Source organism: Elaeis guineensis, chromosome 3 (assembly GCF_000442705.2).
Source record: "Elaeis guineensis isolate ETL-2024a chromosome 3, EG11, whole genome shotgun sequence".
In the NCBI taxonomy this organism is placed as follows: domain Eukaryota; kingdom Viridiplantae; phylum Streptophyta; class Magnoliopsida; order Arecales; family Arecaceae; genus Elaeis; species Elaeis guineensis.
Window position 1 is genome coordinate 92,223,008 of NC_025995.2, and position 20,813 is coordinate 92,243,820.

General features: G+C 36.7%; 1 long non-coding RNA gene across 3 annotated transcripts; it reads left to right on the plus strand.

The window, feature by feature from the left end:
• The first annotated feature begins 53 nt into the window (after positions 1-53).
• Positions 54-19,545, plus strand: LOC105042008 (uncharacterized). Of its 3 annotated transcripts, XR_012139768.1 has the most exons (5): positions 58-369; positions 8,681-8,748; positions 9,878-10,152; positions 10,272-19,152; positions 19,242-19,545. It is a non-coding gene; the product is annotated as an uncharacterized lncRNA (long non-coding RNA). The 3 variants fall into 3 exon arrangements; XR_831458.4 differs by lacking the exon at positions 10,272-19,152 and having other exon boundaries at positions 54-369; positions 9,878-9,983; XR_003800397.2 differs by lacking the exons at positions 10,272-19,152; positions 19,242-19,545 and having other exon boundaries at positions 9,878-10,251.
• Positions 19,546-20,813: the final 1,268 nt, after the last annotated feature.

The window sequence follows — 20,813 nt, forward strand, 5'->3', positions numbered from 1 at the left end:
CGGTCCAAACCGTTCCGTTAAATATAAAGAAGGCGCTGGATTCCCCTCTCGGCCGTTGTCTCCCTTCCTCTTCCTCCCGCCGTTGCGGAAAGCGGTTCCGACGGACATCCGTTCAACCCCTCGTTTTCCTCCTTATTTTCTCATACTTAAAATAATAACAATAGTATGAGATTTAGTAAATCTGATCTTTTATAGATAGATTTTGTTTCTCTAAACCCTATCTAGGGTTTAGGTTCCTCCTATCCGAAGAATTTATTCACGCTTCTAAGGTTTTTGTGTGCTAATTTATATCAATTTATCAAGGTCCGATTATGGGCCTCTCTAGACTCTCACAGCTGGGATCCCGGTTCTTCATACAGCCTGGAACAGGTATTTCTTTCATTTTATTTTATTTCACTTGGTTTAATTTATTCATGTTTTTATATTATATATTCGTTGGTGTTGGTTTTTTGGTGTGCCAAAATATGAACTTAGAACGGTATTACAGTGTGCCGATCTTTCGAACAATGAATTAAGTGCTTCCTGCTGGTGTGCTGGTGAATTTGCATATTGCACATATTACACATATTTGGGGGTTCCCAAGAATCTTATGCAAAAAGAAAAAAAGAAAAAACAGCAATTTGTATTCTACAGTCAAAAATCTATACGTGCCAATAGTAATGCTAATTAATAAGCCATGTATTGTTTAGGATTACATGGCAAATATTACACCCTGGTAATGTAGAAGCATTAAAAGAAAAAGACATTGGATGTGAACAACAATCATTATCAAAAAACATACTGTATGGAGAAGTTATTCTTTTTCTGGATGACTCTGTTCTAGTTATTCTGGCTATAGTATACTTATGTAATTAGACCAAAGTTAATCTAGTTTAATATAGTTAAATTTCAGTTATGCTATATATATGCTACACTAAAGCTGTAAATGTATAGCGTATATACCCTATAATTTTGATGTGGTTTTAGTACTAAACTTATTGTTGATCAATATTATAGTTATATTCTGTTCATCCAAAATAGTTATTACACTTGTTCTATAGTTATGTAACAATTACATCATGAGTTTTATACATCTATAGTGGTTATTTATAGTTGATAATAATTTATTACCTATCATATAATAACATTATAATTTTTCTAATAGTATTTATTATGCTCATTTTATATTTTTTAGTACCATATTAATATAATATTGTTTATATGAATATTTTATATTGTATATTATCTTAATAACATTCTTCTAGTATGCTATCCATTATATTATTATCATATCATAATATACTATATACTATTTGGTTATGACAAATAATAATATTATAAATAACAAATTATATTATTATAATATATTTTAAAATATCTCAACATTATCCTCAACTCTAGGCTGCCTTAGAAAAGATGCCTTCAAAATCATACATCCCCTATTTTTTATAATTCAAACAACAAGAAAGTAGTTTCACAACACAAGGTTTAACATGAGCCACATAGTTTGATCTATGGTGGTGTCTATAGTCTAAGTTTGAGCCATTTGTTCCCAATAATAGATATTTGACGTATGAAATTAGCTGATGTAGACCCAATTTGATCTTCACCCGAACAATTTTAGTATGGAACCTTCAACCATAGATGAAGTAGCGTGAAGCCCGATAAGGTTGAATTGCATCCTTGTTGTTGTAGAATTTTTTTAGCATATCAGCATACACAATTTTGTAAGTGTAAACTTTGTAGAACATACTTCACTTGTATTATGTATTCTATAAGTATATGATTGTAAACCACTGAGCTACAGTTTATGTGACAGCCATACTATACTACAGTTTTACTATAATTACAATGTACTTACACTATAGTTATAACTAGTCATATTATAGCTATAATATAGTTATATCATTGTCATCATATGGTTTCCATGAGCTTGGCACACTTCAATGCCAAGATCAAGCTCGGCACCTCCCTTGCAAAATAATTATAGGAAACAAAGTAGAGGGTTTATAAGTCATGTTTGGCTGGTTTTTTGTTGGTACCAATGAGCCCCAACTTGTGGGAGGTTGATTGCAAAGCTGTGCTACATGCCAGCCTAGTATTGGCATGATTTGTGTTGCACAATATGGAATGGCACATGTTGGCACTTAAAATCTTTAATTTAGAATTGCATCATCAAAGGTTGAAAAAAAAAATTCCAGGAAGGTGAGGAGGGAAGAAACTTTTCCCCCACTATTCTTTTCATAGTCTTGAGTGGAAGGAGGTTTCATAATTCTATAAATATTTTCTAATAATTTCTTAATATTTTAAACAAAGCTTTGTCCCATTTAAAAAATTTGAATGCCTCGCTTGTCTCTACTACAACTGAGTCTTTTATGCTTTGCAATTTTTGGATGGGTTCTATAAGTTCAGAAGAAAAGCCTCAGTGGAGAGCGTGGTTGTAAGTTTAGGAGTAGTACATTCAAAGAAGATGACTGAAGTTTGGAAAGAATTACTAATCAAAAGTTTGGGATGAATCTTGATGTGACTCAAATATCAGTTTTAGGTTTCTTAGATATATATGTAGATAAATAGGTTAAGGCCTCATAGGAGTAGTATTGTTGTGGATTTATACTTGAGGAAAATGAGTCATCTAGCTTTTCGGTTGCAAATGTCCATACTTTATGTGCTATTCTTTTGTTTATATGGTTAGTTCAATTGGTTTGATGCTAAATTATTAACCCTTGCCTTGGATCCTAGTCTATCGTACCATTTTGCACTGTCCGGTATAGAACGTACCATACCATACCAATCTCATACCAGTACGTTGTCTCATACCTATACTGACACTCAGTAGGCTGTCTCATACTATATTACTGGACCACATACTGATACTGTAATAAAATGGTACCGGTATGAGTTCCTATACCGACATGTGAACCTTGCTTGGGATTATTGTGAAAAAATTACTTCCCTAGCTTACCTAAAAAATAGCTTGTCTTTTTAAGTAATACAGTTACTGTAGGATTTCTTGTAGTGGTCTTTTATATGACAAGCAAATCATGTTCACAAGATTCTCAGTTAACTTCTTTGAGATATATGGCTGGGATTCTTTTTTAATTTCTTCCACTTCCATCAAAATTAGGGCCACAGAATTGCCCTTTTTTATCATGGATCTATTTCTTAGAGGCTTTAAGACGACAATTTTCAGTTTTGACCCAAGTGGATTTAGGTAGTTCAAGCTTCACTTTTTGTTTTAGGATTTTATTCAAACTTTCATTTCAAAAGACAAGCATAGATTGAATCTAAAACCAAATTGGATCATAAGTTTATGAAGCTGATGCACGCGAAAAGAAAAACATAAGAGAATCTAGGCATTGATTTTTATTTGACAAAATTTTTTGAAAGTTCTACATGTGGTTAGCATAGACCACAAAGAAGAAACCAATTATAAAGAACTATTCCAAACTAACAAGTTTCTGGAAATAAGGTAAAATCAGGTATTTCTATTTCTTTGAATGTGCCTTGCAAAGTTTTGTTTTGGATTGATCAAGAGATGTGAATATTTAAGTTCCTAATACTTCAATGGAAGAACCAAATTATGGATAAGGAGATATGCTTTCTATGCTTGTCCAAGGGGATTTGGACCTTCTGTCACTTTCTCATCCACATTGCAACACATGCCATGCTCCCATTTACTACACCATATCATGCTGAGGTCGTCATGGAAGTCTCAAGGCCACATCATGAATTTGATGATTGTGCATAAGTTATTAATGCTGAATGTTCCAAAAAGTTGAAGGTGGTATCAACATAGAAAGTTAAGCATTTGCAGGTCATGTTTTATTTCCCCAATTTTCATATCTAGTGATGGGGAAGGGAACAACTTGACGTGACTCCAAAAAAACATGAGGTTTAAATTTTTTTTCATCTCATTTTTTTTAAAAATTATGGAGTTTTTTAATTTATAATATTTTATTGAGTTAAAAGGTTTTTAAGGGTAGTAACAGAGTTTGGGATTCAATTCAGCACTAGCTTTCTAGTTGCCATTTCAGAAGCATAAGTTGGTGTCTAATTTTATGGTTTATTGAAGTAGAATTCCAGTCCCATAGCTTTTGTTTTAAATCTTACATTAATTAGCTATTTGTAATGCTCTAGATGTGGTATATAGTTAAATCTGTCAGCTTAAGGTAATTGTACTACAAATGGATTAGCAGTTTTTAGCTATAATTCTACTCCTAGACCTAGCTAGGTTGTCTGAGATGGTAAAATGATTTGCAAGTAACTTAGTTGGTTTGGACGTATTCAATTGGCTCCATATGTAGGGGCAACTACAACAAAGGGTCTATCAACTAGTTTTCAGGAGCTAAGATGGATGATTTTTTTTTCTTATTCTGTAAGTTTTTGGGTAATCAAGGAAGTATAAGACCCTGCATATCATGGTCCAATCTCTTAATGCCAAAATTGTTTAAGCTTCTGATAAGAAGATATTCTTATCTTAATCAATTTTCTATCTTTTCTTCTTTAGATCTGAAATGTCATTGTTGATTTATAGGTACAATTAGCTCTGATCCAAAGTTAGATCAGACTGGTATCTATATAAATGAACATAGGAACAGGACACATGGGACATAAAATGGCAGTGAAACAGAAGAGGCAGCAGCAGCAGTAGGAACTAATATTACTTCATTGGTGCTGCTGGTGTTTCATGAACAGTTTATAGTTCTACTTGTGATTATCTATGAGGTTCATGAATTTAAATGGTTTGTATATGTTTTGGTTATTTCAAAAAGGTTCAAAGCAATATTCGCCATATTGGTATTGAGCCCTATGCCGGTACCAACCTGTTACTATATCGGTATGGGGCTGATTTAGCATACCGAGTATTGGTACACCCCCTGTACTGCATACCCATACCGAACCGGTATGGTACGATATGCCTCATACCACCCGGTTTGATACAATATAGCAAACCTCGGTTCAAAGTAAGGATTTAAGTTCTAGTGCAAATAGATGTGCCTCTCATCAGCTGGCACACATGCCGTGCCATGCCAAAGTTAAAAGAAAAATAAAAATGAATCAATTCCTTTTTTTAATTAAATTAGTATATGATAAGAGAACTTGTAAGTGTTGTGTTACCTGTGCTGGATGCTGGTATTGCCAGGCGTTGGCCAACATCTGAAATGTTGGTTCAGAGAATAATTTGCCTAATGGAAATTTCAGTAATTCGAGTATATATTTACTATGGTGAAGAGGTTTGGGAGAAAAAAGCAGTACTCACTCCATAAACTAGAGTAGTATTGTGGAAGTTAAAATAGCTATAATAAATCTTTTATGGCATATTATAATCAGTCAGTTTCCAGATGTCTTGTGATGAGGTCAAATGTCAAGTGCCTTACTCAGTTTCTTGGTGGAATAGAATGGTAGATTCCATTTTGACAACTTTCTAATTATGAATCAATCTAATTTGTTTATGACAGGTGCCAAAAATTCTGTGTGAACATGGGGTTAAGTACAGATGTCAAAGAAGTAAAAGTTTAGAATACCGTTTTACCTTTAGAAAATTTGGGATTTTTTTGATTAGCTCATTGGTGCAGCCGTGCAGGTTTAGTTGATGTCTATTGTGGCTCAAGTTCCATAGCAGTTACACGTTCGGGAGTGACCATTCTATGTTCTATGATTTAATTATTAACATAAAAATGACATCTTACCTCTCATTAAATCTTCTTCTCATTTCCTTTACTTTTCAATTCTTTTCTTCTGGATCTATCTCTCGTTTCTAACTGCTTCTCGAACCTGTCTTGATTTTAGTAACTGTGTTCTTTCCTCAATAGATGGTATCGATATGCATTTTGATTGACAACAAAATGAATCAACATCATGGGTGCTTTTGAGATGGTGAGCTTTAAAGATTTAAATAGCACCAAGACCATGTTGGTTTGAGCAGGCAAGATTGCCACCGAATATGCTATGCTTTTCTGGATGTCTTTTCCAGAAAGGATTTTCACATTGATCCCCAATCATTGAACATGGCCATTGCAGATCTGATTGCAGAAGAACCAATAGTGATGTAATTGCTGAAGATTCTCAAGGTGACAATTTTATATTGAAATTTGTCCACCAGAAATATGATGCCTAGGTTCATTAGATGAAGATCCAACAAGCAACATAGATAGTTTGGTGAAAGATATTAACAAATCTAATAATCTACAGATAGCAGTTTGATAGACAAGAATTCAGCTATTGATCCATATAAAAAGGCAAAATCTTGCACAAGATTCAAGCTTTGTTAGTCCATAATAGAACAATCCAATGCAAGATTGGCTTAGTACCATCATTCTAGATTATTGCAGAAAAGTTACCAAACTGATGGACCTTATAATGTGTTTCTTGATAATATTTTGTTGCTCGAAAGGAAGGCTTATGTTATTCTTCTACCTCTACCCAAAAGTCATCATTTTGCATCATGCTCGGAGGACAGTTTTTATATGCATTAACTATTTGCTTTACTCCAAGTATGCATATTGCCTCCTAAGGTCAATTTTTGTACTAGTGTAGGTTGAGACTAGCTAGCGCTTATTTGGCAGCTAAGTTTTCTAAAACTAGAAGTGGATGTATTAGCCTTCCGATCATTACATATACCCCATGGTTAGTTCTATTTTTTCAATGAACATGCATGGTGTAATGTAACCAAATCTATCATGATCTTCGTGGCAAGAATGCATATAGACTTAATCCTTCTCCTCCACCTCATTGTTGTAGTTGTTTTTTTGGAGAATATCATTTTTTAAGAGTGTAATTAAAGTGGCATTTACTGAGGTCCAAGAAAAATCTTATGCAAATAATTTTGAACTTTGGCTAGATAATTAGATTGTGGGCCTTTGTAACAACTTGATGTTTATAGTTCTCGTTATTTTTACCTTGCCTCATCATAGGTTGCCTTTTTTTTTGAGTAGAGTTAACATGTGGGCATACAGATAGGACTGGAAATGGGCCAGGCCAACCCGAGCCACACCCCTACCTAAGTGCGGCCCAAAAATTTAGGCTCAAAAATTTTTGAAAAATCCAGGCCCGAGCCCAATCCGACCCTAGGCCTGAGCCTGGCCTGAACTCGATTAGGCCAACCCTCCCTTCGCCATCACTAGAATCCACATAAGCGGCCACCCCAACCGACATCGATCTTAATTTCACCACCGACAGTTTCCTCGCTTGCTCCTCATCATCTTTCCTCCTTGAGAACAACCAAAATGCCCCCTACCCACACCCCCACGCTCCTGCGGCTGGCACAACAACACCAGACTCTCTAATCGCTGCAGTGACCAACCTTAACCATAGGAGCCAAAACCCTATAGCTTTGGACCAATAGAACATGGGCTCACTCTCAATGAGGTTCACAACCTGTCCCATTGCCCCAAGAACGGTGGGGGGGAGGTAGGGTCTGGGGTTTTCTCTAGTGAGGAGGCGATGCGGACGGGGAAAAGAGAGGGTTTTGGGCGGCGAAGAGGGAGATATGGTCTTCACCATCAGAGGGGAGAGGGGGCAATGGAACAGTAGAAAGGGATGGTAGTGGAGGATAGAGGCAAAAGGAGGAGGGGAGCGGCCAGTTGATGGCAAAGCTCTCCATGGGGTGAGAGAGACGAGTCCGTGATGGAGCAATAGGAAACGAAACAAGGGAGTAGTAGAATCGGATGGGCCCATGGGAAGAATACAATCATATGTGGATACCGCAAAAACTGGTGATTGGGCTAGAAATTTTGCACTAAGATCGGGCCTGCATTCAGGCTCAGGCTTAGGCCAGTACTGGACCAAGCCAATGGTATACCCAAGCTGGGCCCAAAAAGAAAATAGGCTATATTTTCAAGCCCAAACCTAGCCTAATACTGTTCAAGCCTAGCCCATAGCCCAACCTAAAGTTGGGCCGGCCTAATGGGCTTCGAGCCAACTCGAGCCCATTTCCAACCTTACATATAAATAACACCAGAATAAGGTCGCTACAAACTAGACAATTGGAGGCCCGTACCGATAATTCAAGCCATTAGATATGATCTGCTATCTCTAAACTGCTTAGTGTGACCAAATCGTATGATTTGAAAATTCCTAACCGATGTACCAAGTGGTCAAAGAATATGCATTTGTTCGTGTTATGTAAACTACCCATTTTTGCCACTAGATGCATAAGTAATGCATATGATAGGGATCTCTAAGTTTCATGTTTTTTTGATAGTAAGCAATTTACAAATAGTCGATCACATCTAATGGCTCGGATTAATATGCCAAGCTGTCAATCATCCGATCAGGACCAACTTTACGTTGGTTGTTGTGTGGGCGCCACATGTTAGCTCTACTCTATTTTTCTCCTAGTTTGCTTTTTATGGGTGCAATTAGACGGAATGACTTCTCTTCTGTGACTCTTTATTCTTATTGAACAAAACATGTATAATGTTTGATTTACTATCTTGCTATGTTTTGTTGGACTTTCATCCATCTAGTTAATCAATTTTGTGAAAGACCATTTTCATTAATCTTCATAAAAGTCTTGCATTCTTATACAATAATTACCATGATATTTTTATTTTTTGGAATCATATTGTCATTAAACTTTCATGTAATAATTTCACAAGATTATCTTCATTATCAGGATAATATGTTTGAGAGCTCTGTGATGTCCCTTTTCTCCATGATGAATCATGATGTTTTATGACTACCGATGTGTCATTTTCAGAAAAAGTCTTCCTTTTCCTAGTGCAGCCACTGGTAAAGCTTATGAGGAAAGCAGTGAACAAAAGAGAAGTAAGTTCCTCCTGATCATGTAGTTTCATATTTAAGTGATCTTATGACGTAGCGGAGTTATTTTATAAGGTTTTAATTCATGTATACATGTAATCCATGTTTTAGCATTCAATTTTCTACTTTTCTACCGTGTACAGTCAAACTCTTTATGCAGCATTAACTATGACCAATGCATACTTTTAAGGTGCCATGTTTATTAATGTTGGAACCAAGTTGCTGTCTTCCTGCTGTGTCTGTTATTTATTCCTCTCAATAGTGATGCATCACTAATACTGCATATGCCTTTTCAGACATTATATTACTATTTTCAGATAACCATAGCCTTTCAAGGCATTGAGAGTGCATTTAGATGTACCAAATCAATAACATGTTCTGAGATCATTTCTTTTTCTTTGAATGAAAATGATGTGATTGTCTACAGGTAGGTCTTTGGGTGTGATGTTAGGATTACGAAAATTCTGAAAAACATGGAGTTGGAGCTTTCTAGTTTCTGGAGTTTTTTTAGCTCATGTTATTCCTCATCTCTCTACTTGTGTTTACATGTTTCGATATTTCCTTTTAAACAGCCTCATTCCTCTTCCAAAGACATATCAATCATGCTTGAAATATTTTGAATGATAGAAATTAGAGAATCATGAACTTGTAAGTGCAAAGTCTCCAAACACAACCTTCACTGTTGATTGTTGATGTGTTTTTTGCAGATCATTTGTCTTCATCTCCCTCTCAAGTGTCCATACATTTTTTGACTGAAATTTCTAAGCACTATTGATTTGTTGTTCATCTAGGCTTTTGGATTAAAAGTGTCTATGATTTCTTTTGCATTTAGATGCAGATCTTAAACCTTTGCTGAGCATCCAATAAGGCCTATATTTGATGAACTCATTCTTTCCTATCAGCAAACTTTGGGACCATAAATGCACGAACTCCTTTCCATTTTCTTTTTTTATTTTCACCCAAGCTTGAATGTTGAAACAAATTAATGCCTATTCCTTGTCCTCTTTATTTTTATTCAAGCTTGAATGTTGAAACAAAATGAGTTTTCTGTACTTCTATTTTTTTAGAGTACTCTCACATTCTGCCACAAAGTCAAGAAGCACTTTCATCATATTATTTTTTGTCAACCATGCAGGATAACTGTGGCATTTGTTGATAAAGATGGCAATGAAAAGGTCATCCCAGTTCTTATTGGAATGTCATGTTAGAAGCAGCCCATGAAAATGACATAGAACCTGAAGGTTTTTATCCTGTGATCACTAGACAACATATAGATTTTCATAAGAATTTGCTTTATATAGAATGTGAACTCATTTGCCCTTTTCTACAGTCAACAGTTGCTGATTTGCCTAAGAACCTCTTGAGTAGTCATGTATTTGATCATCTCCAATGATCAAATACTTTGATAAGGTTTTTGTGAATAATGAATTTTTATCTACAAGTGGTTTGATGAAATTGTTGTATCGCATACCTTTATATTGTGTTCATTATTCAGTTTTGGTTGCACTATATTTCTGATGTGGTCTCAGGAGCGTGTGAGGGCTCACTAGCTTGTTCTACCTGCCATGTGATTGTGATGGTATATTCTTGATTACTACACTAGATTGTATATATAATTTTGAGGATTTTGATGCATCCTCTGACTGGTATGATTTTCTCAACTCCAGCATCATTTTTTTTCCTGTTACTGACCGAGTTTTTTCTCAACCAAAAGCCCCACTAAATCTCAGACATGTTGTAGCCTTAAGATTTCCATCTATGTTCCATAATTTAAGCTACAAAATGGTTATTATCGATATATTTTTATATGCTGAACCTGTTGAAATTAATTGCATGTTGTGTTCCCTGAACTCTCTTTGTTGGCACAAGGTCATTCATTCTTAGAAGCAAGTTCTCAAGCCATTTTGCTTGTTAGTAAAGGCTGTAGGCTGACCATAAAAATGGAGTAAATGGGGATTTTTAATGCATGATAATTGCTTTCTGATGGCTCATGCATATGCTGTTTTGCGTCTGAGTGGTTAAAGTAGTTGCCTACGAGTAATAGAAAGGAAGACATACTTATGGCTCCACACTCTGCCCGGTGCTTATCTCATTGCAGGACCTCAACCTCACCTGAGCTCAACTCATGTTGAGTTATTTGTTCTGGTCCATCCCATTCTAGATACAACAAGATTTGGCCTTCTATTGCACTGCCTTTCTAGGTTCACCTAAGTCAAGGCAAGGTCCACAGAATCGGTATTGGGATCTGTACCAGTCGGCGGCCGGTTTGGCTCGGTACAGGGTGAACCGGACTGTTCGGTCTGGTTCAACAGACCGAGTTAAACCATTTTTTTCAATTTTTATCTCGATACAGGTTGATATGCATCAATTTGATACGGTATGGAGGTGGTATGCCTCAGTACGGGTGGTTCGGGGGTGATTTCAAAAAATAGGGCCGAACCGATCCGGCCCCGCACTGGTTCGGCTCGGTACGAGGTGAATCAGGTAGTTCGGTCCAGTTCAGCAAACCATGAGTCAAGGTTTCTAAGTTGCTTTTATTTATATGATTTTGCTTCGGATTTAAATATAGACATCTCAATAGAACAATGGCTTTTCCAAGCCAAAATGGATGTGTGATAGCAATCAAATGCTGAGTAACAAGAGCCTTATAATCTTGGAAGATCTGGACCTACCACAGCCCTTTCTTTTGTCAGTTCTGAAACTTAGGTTCAATCTTTGCTTGCAGCTCTGCACTTTAGACCACTCTATGCCCAAAATAAGGAATGCAGACCAAGTGGCCCATATATCTACCTGGGCAATGTTTGCCAACGCTCTATTTTTTTTTTTTAATTTCATTGGTGTATTTTTTATTGCATAATACTTTTGTTGGTTCTTCTATTTACACTTGAAAATTTCATTGAAGCGTTGTGCCTCTAAGTAATTCTAACCTGATGAGGCATGGGAGGATTGGCAAAACATTCCGCTGAAGCAACTGTTAAAGTGATATTTGTCTGATCAAGTCAAGTTCTTAGTGAAATAGGTTCATGGATATCATTATTAGGAAGGGAGTGCAGTGTGAAACTGTGGAGGATAATAAACAAAAAACTGTTGTATGGGTGTATAGAGTTAACTGTGGAACTAAATAAGCATATGCCAGTTTGGTGTTGGAATATACAGAGAATTGTAAGAAAAGTTCACCTGGAAGAGTTTCATAACGAAAAAGCATACAGACAGAGCAAATTGTTGACATAACTATGATCTTTATAAAAGTCTTATGTCAAGCGTATCAAACCTAATATGTTAAAGACAATGCTCATAAAGAACAATTTGAGACTTATTGGCAAAGCTATTTAAAGTTAAGCATGTGCCTTGGATGAGGAGGCTCATACAAAGAGTGCATTATCCACCTTATTGTTCATGTCTCTTTTAAATGCATTAAGCTTTGATAGAGGAAAATGAGATTTATATTTTACATTATGATGATCACACGGACAAAATGACTTTTAGATGCTCCACACTATAAGCATTGCGCAAACTCAAATTTGGTAATGTTGAAAGAAAGCTATGGATAATGTACTTTCTTCATGATTCATGAATATCGGAACACTTGGATTATTTTCTTCATCATTCATGAACATCAGGATGATATCACTTAGATCAATACTTGCCAGTGTTTGGTACAATAACTAGGACCAAACAACCCTTATCCCCTCTAAGCTGTTTTTTCCTTTAAATGAATTTGAATGAAATATCTGAGATTTTCTTTTCTATAAACAGAGTATTTGAAAAATATTTTCTCCAGCATTTTTGGCTTTAAAAGGAGAATATCTTTGGTTTCTTTAGAACAAAGTGCTTTATAAGATGAGGAAACATGGACCTTTGGAAGAATTTGATGGTAAAAGATGTGGGTATAGCTTGGATATCAATATCTGAAAATCCTTTTGGGAATTGGCCTGATTTTGCTTATTGATGGGAAGAAAAGTTATCAAGAGTCAAAGTTTCTTGGATTTCTTATTAGTTTATGAATTTGGTTTTAAATTTCGAGAGCTGATGATGCTATGAAGAATTATGGTTGGAGTTGGATCGATTGTGGATAGACTTGAAACAAACAGTCAAAATGATCTCTATTAAATCCAAGAGCAAGTGATCTACATTTATATAAACTTATTCCTATTTGTATGTAGGTAAACAAAGTATTTGAAACATGCACCTTCTCCTTGATGCATATGCATTGCCTAATCAAGCATCAAATACCTTAGTTTATTCCACATTTTTCAGCAAAATCATGATGATAAGAAGAATCTTTTTCTTGAAGATTTTAATAAGTTTTAACCATCCTTCTCAACCTTTCGTTCCTTTAGAAGTTAGATCTCATATCATTGCCATTTGTTTCCTCATATGTCTTCTCATGTTTCATTTGTGTTGTCTTAGGCCTTCCCTGCTCTTTGTGACCTTTTGACCTAATATCAAACTTAAGTCTTTATCTTTTAGGTCTTCTCTACTCATATCTCATCTTAAAAAACATTTATTTTGTGTGCCCCTTGTTGCCTGCCATTATATCCTACCATTATACACAACTATGGAATTTGAATAGATTGAGACAATGATATAAAAACATGAGGAACAAGATAGTAGTATCCAAGGATTGCCGAACTGGAACCGGAGCCCATGCCAGCTGACCGGCGGTATGGTTCAGTACGGATCTATATTGTTCCGTGCCAAGCCAAACCAATAGGGCAGAGAAGGGGAGAGAGAGAAGAAAGAGAGGAAGAGAGGGGGGAGACAAGGAGAGGGAGAGGTAGAGAGGCCCTCGATGGATGCTGGAGGGTGCCAGAGGACCTGAGGGCGGTCGAGGCCAGAGGAGGGCCTCTATCCTGCTCTTGTGCGAAATAGAGGTTTGCCCTTATTTGCAATTTTTTTGGCTTTTATCATGCGAAGTCGGCAACCCGGGGGCCGACTTCAATCGAAATTATAAAAAAATAAAACAAGGGCGAAATCGGCAACTTAGTTGCCAACTTCGCATGATAAAAGCTAAAAAAATTGCAAACGGGGCAAATCCTTATTTCACACGGGAGGAGGGTAGGGAGTTGCCAGCTTCATGCGATAAAAGCTCAAAAAAATTACGAACAGAGGCGAACCGTTGTTTCGCACAAGAGGAGGATGGAGGCCCTCCTCTGGCCTTGGCCGCCCTCAGGTCTCTCAACACGGATCGTCCATCCATGCGAAGACGTCACAATAGCGGCGCCGTCCATCTGGAGGCCTCCGACGCCCATCGGACATCTGGTAAGGCTCTCCCCCTCTCTCCTTCCCTCCGTGACCTTATAGAGCTTGGATGTCCCTCTCTCTCTCTCACCCCTCCCCTCTCTCTCTCTCTTTCTCTCTTTTTTCTCCCTCCCTTCGAGATGACTGTTGTACTATTTTGTACGCCGAAATCGGATCGATTTTCTGTCAGTACGATTCGGCACGATTTGAACCATCCGGTTCGAAACGATTCAGAGAACGGTGGTGGTATCAATTTTGTACTCTTCCTGTGTGAAATAGGCACTGGGGTGTCGAAAGAAGTAAAGCAAGGGTGGGCCAATTCTAGAAGGGGACATGGTAGGGCTTTGAGGCACAGCGGAATAAGGCCTCCTGCCTCACAGCTGAGCTAGGGAAGGTGACATTTGGGCAAAGAGATAGAGAGGGCTGGGGAGCGACAACGACTCAAGAAGAAGAGAGGGAGGGGAGAGTTAAGTTTTTCCTCCTTCACTTAGCATACCTAGAATTAGCGCCTAATTGAATTTTTTTTGCACCATACATGGAAGATAGGTGGTTTATTAAGGGCTCTAGTGACCATTTTACTCCATTGCATTTTATCAAAATCCAAGTTGTGGGGTGATCTGGATGCATGCCTTCCCAAGCACCAAGGCGCAAGATGGCATGTTAGGAGTAACATTCCACAAGGAAACCAACAATATGCCCGTGTTGTGAATTTTGAGTTCTTGGTTTGGAAGTATGCAAGGAAAAAGTAATAAGCTATGTAAGAGATTAGTAGAATAATACAAAGTAAAAATAAAGGAGCAAGCAATTTTAAGGAGCATGATGGATTCTGCTTGTAATGGCCCTTAAGTGAAGGAATTATGAATTTATGATACAAATGGTTGATGGAAGAAAATAAAGGTTGGTATAGCTTTCTTGCTTATTTGATGTTCTTGTAAAAACACTAACACTACATCTAGTTCATGGAATGAGAGCTGGGATGGAATGGAAATTACAGCTTTGGCCCCATTCTTTTCTTTGATTGTGTAACAAGTCACAGAATGGGTGGAATGACCATTCCTTTTCCAACAAGAATGGATGATGTTGTTGGTATGAATTAGTGAGTGCATTTATTGTATAAATTGAAATCAATGTTTCTATTAACATTTAAATTTTAAAAAATATTATTGAACTTTGGCTATATTTCTCAAAGATATATTTAAAAGTAAATAACTGATTCTATTCAAAAATATTATTAGCTGAGTCAAATGTTAGAATGAAATATCCATTTATTTCCCATGTGTTTCTTCATTTCATGCCCAAATAACGGAATAGAAATGTTGATTCTGATTCCTTATTTTCCATTCCTTCATTCCATTCTTATTCCTATTTGCATTCTTTTTATTCTTGTGAACCAAATATGATTTTGAAAACCACAAATTAAGGGATTGTTAGGTTATAGGATTTGACACAACCACAATTTGATTATATTTTAAACTAGTGTCTACTAATATAACCTTAAAAATGTCAAATTCATAAATAGTAAGAACACGTGAAACTTTATTTGTTAATATATGAATTACAACAAAATAATACCGAAATCATAGCATGCACATCTAAAAATCTTAATTTTGAAAATATTATAAAAAAGAACTAATAAAAGGATTTACAAGAGAGGTACAGTCAATGCTCAGCAAATGAGTCTACACTTGAAGAAAGAGACATCTCATTTTGCAAAAGCATTGCCAAAAACTTGAGCATGAGGATTAGCCGAGGCCTTCAAGCATTCGATGATTGGTTGTTATGACTTAGAGAGCAAAGTAGCTAGAGAGGTAAACTCTACTGAGCTGTCATTATGTAAGAAGAATTTGTTGTTTTAATTTGGCACAATTTTTTGGGGGAGATTCCTTATGAAGGGGATGAGAAGTTTGAGCACCTTAGGTCATGTTCTACTCTCCATTTGATTTGTTTCTTGGCATCATCATATAAGAAAGTTCAAATTTTGTACTTTGTTCATTCTTGATTTCCTAATTAGAGCTTCACCAAAATATACATACATACATATACATATACATATACATATACATACATATATACATACATACATACATACATACATATATATATATATATATATATATATATATATATGAATTAGAGGGATCAAGCCTCCATGGGGAGTGGAAACATGGCTAAGGGACTTGCAACATCATTTAGTGGGACCCATGCTTATAAGTTATTCAATCTCATCAAAGCACATTTTCAAAGACTTGTTGGGGGACAAGTTTTAGGGTGCATGGCCACACATGATTGATCTAGTTTTCGGCTACCCCCAGATGATACATGGCCAAACAAGTCTAGATTTTAAAGAATTCTTCACATTATCACATTATTTAGTAGGACCCATGCTTATAAATTATTCAATCTCAAAGTACATGTTCAAAGACTTGTCGGAGACAAGTTTTAGGGTGCACGGCCACATATGATTGATCTAGTCTGTAGGTACCCCCAGATGATATGTGGTCAAACAAGTCTAGACCTCAAGGAATTTTTAACCCTATCCATATATTTGTTTACAAAAAATAGAAAAAAAACTTGTCAATAGTGCTAGGATCGAGATTTGGGGAAAGAGCGCTATCCCATTTTGCCATGCATTCCCTAGTCTTACTTTGTCAGCATCATGACTTCGACATCATCAATATATAGGGGCTTCTTCAATTTCTATCTCTAAGACCACTATTCGTCATCATGAAGCCCTGCTATAGCATGATCAAAGTTTCATTGTCTTAGTATCAGATCCTATATTAGTACCATCCTATTATAGTATCGGTATGCAATACGCTACAAGACAACAAGACGTACTGAGTATTGGTACCAAGGTATGCCATACCGTAGAAGCAGACAGTACGGGGTGTACTATACCATACCAGTTCAGTATTGATATACAGTACAAGAAGCATACCAACACTTGGTATGCTAAATCAGCCCCCGTACAGGGCGTACTGACAAGTGACAAGGTGATTCTGGTACGAAGTCAGATACCGAGATGGCATATCTTGGTCAGTACGATATGTGATGTGCACCGGTATGGTATAATATATTTGGTATGGTATATTACTGACCAGTATGGCAAACCATCGCATGACCCCACTGATATGCTTGCTTCAACTCCAATGGCAAAGAGGCAGAAGGGGATAGAATTTCTCCTTTCTTTGATTCTCAAGAAAAAATAAATAGAGGTGAGAAAAGTTACTGATCACCTCCAATACATCTGCTTTGATTTACTCGTGCTGGCACTGATGGCACAGAGGTAGTAGGGGTTAACCAACCATTGGCAATTGCAAAGTGGGCTCGATGATGGTGATGGTGGTATTGGAGTAGGGCTCAACAATGATGGATAGGAGTTGAGCCTATAACTTCTTTCTTATACATGGGTTCCATTGCTATCAAAGACTTTCTTTTTTTCCTTTTCTCCCACTTGTAAGGGAAAGGGACAGAGTTAAAGGGCTATTTAAAGCTCGCATTTTTTTTGAGGTGGTCATGCATTGCACCAATCATACACGGCTGTGCATCCTATACACATGCCTTATCAAGAGTTATGGTCTTGTAGGCAAGAAACCTTTTTCTTTCTTTGACCTTGGGGCGGCGGGGGTGTGGTGCGAGGGGGTAAATAACATGCATAAAGGAATTTTTCCCCAACCCACGTCATAAGGTAGCTTCACCCTTGGACAAAAGAAGTGTTTGTGGGGCTGACCAGCTATTCTTTTGGTTTATCTTGCGCATGCATATAAAAGGACATGGCTGCTAACTTAATAATTCATGTGAAAACTTTTAGGTGGCTTAGGTTAGGACATATTACATATTTTGCAGGTTGTAAACATAAATTTATTTTCATGAAGCCATATAAGGGCATTTGGAACCATTCACCTTTTTCAAAATGATAAGATAGTGGAAATGACCGCCATTATTCTTCAGCCTAGCCTTGAACTGGTTTGTTTAGAATAAAATGAGGGCAGTTAAAATGGCCACAATTAGCCTTCATAAGGGGGACTAACAGACAATAATATTGAAATAACAGCATTATTTGATTATGTCACTGGTCATTTGATGAAAAACATATGTTTTGAATTGATTGGATATTTGATTTTAAAATGGTTATTTTATTATTGTGAAAGTGGAAAAGGTTAGGTATTGACCTTTATTCTCATTATATAATTATTATTCGAGTAACCATTATATATATCTATGAGTATGACATGATAGGGGCCTTTGAAATTGCTATGTGATGGTCAATACATTAGAATGAACAATATTTTAAACCATAATTAGAACTTGAGGAGAAATGGGAACGGATCCATAACTCATGTCAAGATAAAATTCGTCAAGCCATGGTTAGGTGAATTGCTTATCAGCTAAAGCTATGATTGATTGATTGCTACTCTGCCGAAAGGAAATGCTATGATGGTGAGCTCAAAATATATTTTGTTTGGACATTGCATAGAATTCTCTCTGTGCATGCAACAGAAAATACCATGCTTTCAAGGTTACAAAGATCTAGCAAACTGGTAGCTTTTGGGGCTAAAATTGTGATATTTCCTTGTTTGTTTCTAATTTGTATCTTACAGAATCAATATGAATTTAATCTGTATCCCATGGATAATTAACCAATTATGCCTGTTTTTGTAAAATAAAGTATGAGAAGCTTTTCTAGGTGGGATGTCCCAGAACCATGCCCTCATTTTACACTAACACCTTTGACTTTGTTAAAAATTTGCATGTTTTCAACATTATTTCACTGGAATCAGTATATGAGAGGACCGAATTATCTGACTTAAAATTTGGTACAATACAGAAAAAGGAGTGTGAAAGAACAAAAGTAATAAATTGCTTTCCTCATTGATAAGTTGCTTGGTTTCGAAGAAAATCTTCCTGGAACAACCGGTCTTTGTGGTTGATTTGGATGTGTTTTTGTTGAACTCAAATCCCATCTGACATTAACACCTTTGATGTGAGTTCCCATTTTTCTTGACACTCAAGAATCTTAGCAGAGGCATCACAAGTTTGTGGCTAGGTAGAATATTTTGTGCCTCTGGCTTTTCTGCTGCCTAGTCACCATGCTTTTCTTGTGGCGACATGGAAAGCTTCACCAACCATCAAATAGTCTTGATGCCATTATTGCATGGCTTCTTATTGGTATTAGTGCTTTTTTTCTTGGAGCTAAGCTTGAGCATGAAGAAATCCCAGTAACTGATGCTCACTATATTGTGTGGTGCTGGTTTCAGTGTTCAATCATGCATGCACACCGCATCATAAGGGAACCCATCAGAACAAAGATTGCTCCTTGAAGATTAGAATTAATCCAGGAGATTGCACTCGCTTGCTTTGAGTTGTCTTCTTCATCTGGTGCTGCTCCTTGAAAACATTAATTGGTGCTCTTGGTTTTGGATTGACTGGAATGATGATTGATCATTTAAACAGTTACTGTAAATTGTTGAGAAGCTATCCATTAATTCACAAAGTGTATCCCTGAATAATCCATTCATCTGTATATGCTTATGCATTTCAACTAATGGTGCCCATTTTTGATATTGTTGCTCCTCCCCGCCTTTTATAGTTCTATTTCATCATAAGGTTATCAATCCATCAATTTAAGATTTTTTAACTACACAAATACTGAATCAGGTAATGTTTTCCCCACAGCACTGCAGAATCCTGCAGAGAATTCTGTTTGTTTATGTCCTGAATTTCCAGATTGGATTGAACTTTTCTTTGTTCATTTTACGAAACATGAGATTCTTTGCAGTTAAGTAGATGATTTCTTAGTAGTTCAAGTGATGAATGCGTAAGGAAAATTATTTTTCTCTTCAAAGTAGGATAGGAACCGGAGCCGTGTGACCTGCCCTAATATTCGGGAGTCAGCAGTAAAAGGAAGATGCTGAAGAAAAATAACTGAAGACCTGTAACTTTACCAGACATATCGCAGAAAATAAGATTCTTTTAAACTTCGTGTTTCCACTTTACCTAAGAAACAGGAGCTCAAGGCAGGATTGTGCTTATATTTGCTCCATCTCTTAAATCTAATACATCCTCTTGCACTTAAATCTATTCTCATTACTCCCGTCTGATCCTTTGTGGTAGGTCTTCATGCCATTCCTGACATCTCTTTCTCAAGTTTTTGAAAAAAAAAAAAATTGAGAAAAGGATCTCATCTTTTCCTTACTTTTTTTTCCTCAAGTTTTTTCATAGATCATTATGTGCTATTGTCCATTTGCCAGCCCCTTTAGATTCTCAACAGTAGTCTCTTTCTATTTCGATGTCCACATAATGATATATAACAATATGGAGCAATATGGTCGAACGCATTCCTATCAATGATTTAAAAGGGATTTGAGAGCGATGCTTATCTACTCTCTTGAAAGGGAGGAAGAAGCAAGCTAGCTAGCTTAATTTGGCGCCATCAAAGTAGAAAACTAATGCTTTTTTTTCCAACTAAAACTAATGATGCATGATATTCCTACGTGTATAGCTACTATGGACTCCAACCCTTCAAACATGAATCCCGTATTTGTACACCAGTGGTATTCTACTGTCTTAATAGTAGTGCAAGGGTTAGAAATGCTGATCACCTACAGTTTTGATCTAGCCTACGTCCGTTCTATGCCTATGACTGGATGTTGCAAAACTAGATCTGACACAAATAAACTTGACCAACCTGACCTGATCGAGCTTATTTGGAGCTGCTTGGCACCGGACCAATCTGAGAAGATGGTCAATTTGGTTACCTTGCACAAGTAGAGCCATTGCCACCTTAGTCTATCAATCTTGAGGTCAGGCATCATGTTGTAGCACTCTTG